Source organism: Gossypium arboreum, chromosome 8 (assembly GCF_025698485.1).
Source record: "Gossypium arboreum isolate Shixiya-1 chromosome 8, ASM2569848v2, whole genome shotgun sequence".
Lineage (NCBI taxonomy): Eukaryota > Viridiplantae > Streptophyta > Magnoliopsida > Malvales > Malvaceae > Gossypium > Gossypium arboreum.
Genome location: NC_069077.1, coordinates 141621729 through 141629061, shown reverse-complemented (window position 1 = coordinate 141629061; position 7333 = coordinate 141621729). Strand labels below are relative to the sequence as shown.

General features: G+C 33.7%; 1 long non-coding RNA gene across 1 annotated transcript; it reads right to left on the bottom strand.

Annotated features, from left to right (window-relative positions):
- Window positions 1-1317: 1317 nt before the first annotated feature.
- On the bottom strand, window positions 1318-2117 carry LOC128279472 (uncharacterized). Its single transcript, XR_008269659.1, has 2 exons — window positions 1975-2117; window positions 1318-1690 (listed from the first exon to the last, which is right to left on the bottom strand). It is a non-coding gene; the product is annotated as an uncharacterized LOC128279472 (long non-coding RNA).
- Window positions 2118-7333: the final 5216 nt, after the last annotated feature.

Genomic DNA, 7333 nt, shown 5'->3' with positions numbered 1-7333 from the left:
CCAAAATTTGTCGCAATTTTCAATTTAATCCTAGCTGATGCTGTGCATTTTATAAAGGGGGTTATTGCACTTTAGGCCCTCTGTTGTTTCACGCGCATTTAAATAGGCCCTTTTCTTTTTTTTAAAAAAAATTTGCCGCAAAACTTCGTTTTTAATTCGAATTTAGTCTCTTTTTTAATTTAAGTTGATTTTTTATATTATCTTTGCTACTTTAATTTTTAATATTAGTTCAAATAATATTGTATATATGCTTTTAAATACACTCTTTTATTTTCTTTTATTATAAATATTATTATTTTATTTTCTTTACGTTATTATTATATTGTATCGTTTTTTATCATATCATTATTATTTTCATGTACACATTATTTTCATGATTATTAATGTGTTTATTTTACTACTATTATTGTATTTATTATTAGTATTAGTATTATAATTACTATTATCATACTTATATGTGTATATATTTATATGTAAAGCTATCAATGGTTATTTTAATATTATCATCATCTTAATATTAATATGTACTTATTTTTAACATATATATATATATGTATGTATATATTTATGAAGTATTATTAATAATTATTTTGTAACATTATTATTATTATTTCTAATGTGTATGTATTATATATATTTTAATACTATATTATGTATATATTATATATATATATGTATGTATATATTTATGAAGTATTATTAATAATTGTTTTGTAACATTATTATTATTTCTAATGTGTATGTATTATATATATTTTAATACTATATTATGTATATATTATATTATATATATATATATTTATTATATTTTTATGTATATATTTTAATATCACATTATTCATATGTTTTTTATACATTATCCCATGTAAATACTTTCAATACTACATTATGCATATATTTTTGTCTCTATTATATATATACTTTTAATATTCAATACTATTATTATGAATATGTCTTTGGTATATGTATGTATATATATATATATTTTTTAAATTCATATATTATTATCATTATTTTCTATGTTATATTATTATTATTATTATTATTATCATTGTCATTGCCATTTTGTTGTTCCATGTTTTATTCATTTTCATTTATTCGTTAATTTGCTTATGTCTTGATCATTTCATTTTCCTCATGCATTTGTTTATATTTACATATTACTAGTCTTGCTATTACTTCATCTTTTATAATTACTCATATTATCGTTTTTGACACTGTCGCACCTATTATCTTATTATTCACATTAATATTATAATTTGCTTTTATGTTTTACTATAAATCACGTTATTTTTCTTACTCAATATATGAAAACAATTCTTTCATAAAAGTAATATTCCGTATTAGGTAATTCGAGATAATCGTACCCTAACTTACCGGGTTTCGATTCTTTTTATTTAACCTAAATAATGGATGTTGTAGGCCAATTTTGGCCCAAATACAACCAAATACCCACCCCAATTTCATCAGCCCAACATCATCAAACCCAATCTAAACCAACAGCCCACCTAAACTAACCCACTAATCCTAGCCCACCAACACCAAACATTTTCCAGCAAAGAAAAAAAAAACAACACACCCCTCAACCTTGGCCAACACGCCCCCAAGCGTCTGACACTGCTCCACCTTGTCGGCCACCACGCCCCGCGCATGCTGAGCCATCACACACCCCACCGTCCATGCCCATGCCCTGCAAACAAGCAAAACAGAAGCAAGAATAGAAAATAATAATAAAGTATATAAAAATTAGGCTATATAAAGCCATCCAAACAACAAATGTAAAGGGGGGTGGATGTACAAAAAATTTGTATAAAAAACAAAAGAAAAAAGAAAAGCTTAGAAGGTGAACTTCAATTTTTTTTCCTCTGTTATCTCAATCTTTCTATTTATCTTTGCTTTGTTTTATTTTTTATTTCATTAACTTACTTTAAAACAAAAAAGAATCAAGGAAGAAAAGAGTCTTATCGGATCTACCCCGTGGCCGCTCCCCTCTCCGTCGACACGGTGAACCGCCGGCAATGATGGGTGTTGAAATCCTAGCTGAAGAAAGGAGGAAGAGATAAAAAGGGGGGTTTAAGAGCAGTTTTTCAGAAAAAAAATATTAAAATAAAAATTGAAAAGTCAAAAGGAAACGGCGCCACTAACTATGATTTGTATGTTTCTGCTTTTAGGGATATTTTCCCCCTGGTCCCTCAACCTCTCCAGTCTTGCTGCAATTTAGTGCTTTAGTTACCTTTTTCCTATGATTTTGCAATTTGGCCACCTAATTCTCGAGGTTTTCAATTTAGCCCGTACCAAGCAATCGCGTCTTAATGATTGAACGGAATATTACTAATTCAGTCCCCAATGTTTGTGCGTGTTGCAATCGACCCGTGGGTTATTTTTATTTTAGATTCGCCCCAAAACTTGATTTTAATCCAATTTTGGTCCTTTTTCGTTTATCTTTAATTCTTATTTAAATTTTCTTGTATTTTCATATTATTATTATTATTATTATTATTATTATTATTATTATATATTATTATATATTTTATTATATGCATATACATATGTGTATTTATGTTTAGTATTTTAGCTACTTTATTTTAATATTTAAATGTTATGCTTGCTTTTATATATAATAATAATATATTATTATTATCTTTATTACAATAGTGTATATTTTTATTTATGTGTATAGATTTATATATAGTATTTTGTGTACATTGTTGTTCTTCGTATTTTAATGCCATTACTATTATGGTTGTTAATGTAGCGAACGTGTTGTTGTATGTATACATCTTTATATAAATCAATTGTTATTGTCATTAACCATAGTATATATTTTGTTATATATGTATATATCTATTTGTGCATAGCATTACTTTTAATTACTTTATTCTAATATTCCTATATCGATTATATGTATATATATTTAATATGCCTATGTACATATCCATGTATTATTAGCTGTTTGTTCCTATATGTTTGCATTATGGAAATATTTTAATATTATTTAACATATGTATTTTCGTTTTATATGCTTTACATATGTTTTTAATATATTATACTTTATATATTGTTATGTATATTTTTAGTATATATATATTTGTAAAATATTATCAACAGTTTTATTATTATTTTTAAATAAGTATATATATCGTGCACATATTTTAATACTACATTCTACAAATTTTTATATTATGTATTTAGTCCAACATTATATACTTAGTATTTCTAGTATCCTTATTATTTATATCTATGAATGTATATGTCTACATAGTATATTAGTAAGTCCATTTTATATTGTTGTTATTTCTAATGTATATGCATATATCATCTATGTGTTATATATATTATATATTTTCAATATTTTTGCATTATTGCCCTATATGTTATTTACTTCATATATTTTTAATTTTTCCATTTATTTATTTTATTTCATCTCAATTTTGTTTTACATTATTTCAAGAATTTTATCCATGTCCTTCTAATTAATTTCAACAATTAAGGCAACATACCAATTTAACATTAAGTCATCGAGTTCATCGCTATGTTGGGTGAACGTCAATTGACTCGTGTTAAAGCGATATACCCTTCTCAAAAACAGGAAAAAACTAAAATTTCTCGTCTTCTTTTAAGTGGATCACGACTAAATTTTAATATTGAACTCGTATTTTTAAAAATCAAGACAACACGTGTTTATAAGATACCAATTTTGGGCGTCGCGAGGGTGCTAATACCTTCCTCGCGCGTAACTGACTCCCGAACCCTATTTTTCTCTAGATTTTTGCGTAGACCCAAATTTGGCCTTCATTTTTGTTCAAATAAATTTTCTTTTCAAAAAAAGATGATTTATTAGGTGTCCGATCACACCTAGAAAAAGGATCGGTGGCGACTCCCCTCTTTATTTTAAAATCAAACTTCAGTTTTCAAGTTTTCAATAAATCGCCACAATTAGTGACCAAAGCTAAACATTTTTACGTCGCTACAGCTGGCGACTCCACTGGGGACCTCCATTTTTGAGAGTCGAGTTGAATTAAACGCGTGTTGTCAAAATTTTCAAATTTCCGTGTTTAAATTAATATTTAATCATTATCCTTAAGTTTTGTTTTCGAAAAAATCATACATACGTATCTCCTAATTTGTTTTATCTTTCGTTTTAGTTTTGTAGTTTTAAAATAAATAGAAGGATTGCAAGTTTCTCCCACACACTGTGCACTTGCATTTTGCATAACATAAGCTCTCTACCCGGGCTCTGTCCGTTTAAGTGAAAGTAAACGCTATGCCTTCGTGAGTTAACTCGTCCTCCATGCACAAAGCTAGTGAATACTTTCGGTTACATATGACTTATGCTTTCGTGAGTTAACTTGTCCCTCCGCATAGGCATAAGTAAATGTAATCCCTCGAATTGAACTCGTGAGCCTGTGATGGGTTATGACCGAGGCTTCGTGCTAATCTTAGCAGATGATAGTACGAGCAATTCGAGTACCTGTCTAGAACCAAAACCGCATATAGTGAACCATACGAGCAACCCAACTAGAGCCATGCCGAACCTCCGCTTGTTTAGTAGTCACCGAAATAAGTACACGGGAAAAACACATCTTACTTTCTATTTCTTTTACATTTGTGCTTTCTAAGCAAGGGAATCGAGTCCACTGGACCAAGTAGCTTAATTTGTTAGATTTTTCACAGTTTTTCTCTGTTTATATGTGTTGCGCTAGCCAAGGTCGTTTGTCTGTATTTTTATTTTTCATCATGCATCGAAGGCATCTTGTTAGGAAGGTGTTGATTGGAGATTGGTTGCCAAAAACGGGTTTCTAATGGAGGAGTCAATTATACGAGTGACCGAAATGTTGTGTAATACTCCTTTGATTAAGAAAATGCCTAAATAAGGGCTATCTTGAAATTAACACCAAATTTTTGCATATTCATTCATGACTGACATTCATTTGACATTCATGCATTCATTCATACATTGCATATCCCATACTCGGTCGCTGAAGATAAAATATATAATTCGCAGTTGTAATACCACAAGACTGGAACCACATCATTCCTATAAAACGCGCCGACAAGCTAGAGTAATGGAAACTGAATTCAATGAGAGAATTGAAAGGATGGAAAGGGCTCAAAAGGTACAAGAGCAACTGGCCAAATCGCAACAAGAGACGAGAGACCTAATGGTGAGATCTCGAGAGGAATCACTCGAGCAAAGAGATCAGATGGCTAAAATGATGGAGATGATGACAACTTTGGTCAAAGGAAAAATGCAGAACCCCGATGTTATGGAACCTCAGTCAAGAATTCACCACGATCAGGATCCACTCTATCCCCCGGGATTCACTCCACCACACGCCCGCGCAGCACAAAGAGGGTACACCCAAGGAGAACCCACAGACCCAGAGCAATGGCCAGTGCCACATACTCATTTAGGGCAAGGAATATTCATATCAAATTCTGGGGCTAATCCTGCCAATCCAATTGTTCCAGATTTGGACGATCCAGCGGAAATAGCTAGGTTGAGAACGAACGATCATGAGGCTCAAGAGAAGTATAGGAGCTTAGAGGAAAGACTCAAAGTAATAGAGGGTACTGAAGCCTTCTCTGCACTAAGTGCCAAAGAGCTCGATTTGGTGCACGATCTAGTTCTGCCTCCGAAATTCAAGGTGCCTGATTTCGAAAAATACGATGGCACGATATGTCCAAAGGCGCATCTGGTCATGTTTTGCCGAAAAATGATAGGTTATGTGAACGAGGATAAACTACTCATACATTGCTTTCAAGATAGTCTAACAGGGTCAGCTCTTCGGTGGTACAATCAACTTAGTAGAGAAAAGATTTGATCCTGGAAGGACTTGGCGTCAGCATTTTGCAAGCAGTACAAGCCTGTATCGGATATGGTGCCAGACCGTATGACCTTGCAAATGATAGAGAAGAAACCAACAGAATCCTTTAGACAGTATGCGCAAAGATGGAGAGATATCTCGGCCCAAGTGGAGCCTCCACTGACTAAGACTGAGATAACAGTCCTTTTCATCAATACTCTGAAAGCACCATTCTATGACAAGCTGGTGGGAAGTGCTACGAAGGATTTTTCAGATATCGTAATATCCGGTGAACTCATAGAGAATGCCGTCAAGAGTGGTAGAATGGAAGGATCAGAAGGCCCAAGAAAAGCAGCACCCGTAAGGAAGAAAGAGCCAAAAGCCCACATGGTGGGAACTGGGAGTCGTTACATTCCCAATTCGTATCCTAACCAACCCCGACCTCGAAATTATCCACCCCCGAATTTCTATTATCCCCCTCAAGCCCCTTACTACCAAGCACCACATCCGTCCTACCCCGTATACGCCACGAACAACCAAAGACCCGTTACTACTTTCTCACAAAATACGGTACCCGCCCAAAGCCAACCCAGAAACGAACCAAGACCAGCAAGGCATAATCCTGAGAGACCGCAATTTACCCCCATCCCTGTGTCGTATGGGGAATTGTACCCAAAACTTTTGGAGAAACAATTGATATCTCCCCATTACATGGCCCCCCTTAAACCTCCATACCCGAAATGGTACGATCCAAACGCTAGTTGTGCATACCATGCGGGGAACCAAGGGCATTCTACTGAGAACTGTCTTGCTTTCAAAAGAAGAGTTCAAGGGCTCATCGATGCGGGCATTTTGCGATTTGATGGTACTGGCAGTACGACCGGAAATCCATTCCCAAACCATACCGAAGGAAATGTGAGCGCAGAAGGAGAGGAGGATAAATAACAAAGTAGAAGATGGGTTTCTGAAGTAAGAACACCTCTGCAGAGATCTGGGAGATACTGAGTGAAAAAGGGTTGCTCTATCATTTTAACGGAGTATCCAAAGGAAAAGATGCAAAAGGTCACAGTTTTTGCGAGCTCCATGGTATTGGGGAGCATAACATTCAGTCCTGCGAGGAATTCAGAAGTTTACTGCAAAGTATGATGGACAATAAAGAGATTGGGATTTTTTGTAAAGCCAAAAAGGCCGATAGTGGAGAAATATGTGCCTCTGATAATCAATTATCAGGTTTCCCATATGGCGCCGACCGACCGTTAATAATCTATTATGACGCGAAGAAGGAGCCGGTGAAACCAAAAATAATAATTGAAGTACCATCTCTTTTCCTTATAAGGACAATAAAAGCGATCTGTGGAAGTACGATGTCAACATCGTTACACGAAGGTGAAAAGCTTGAAGCCTGGCGAAGACATTAGGGAAGTAGGTCATTTTACCCGCAGTGACGGTGCTATTCTAAAGAAGTTGAACTGGTAAAGAAAAGTAGCGACTTGAAGCAAAAAGGGAAAGCAGTGATGCACGAAGTC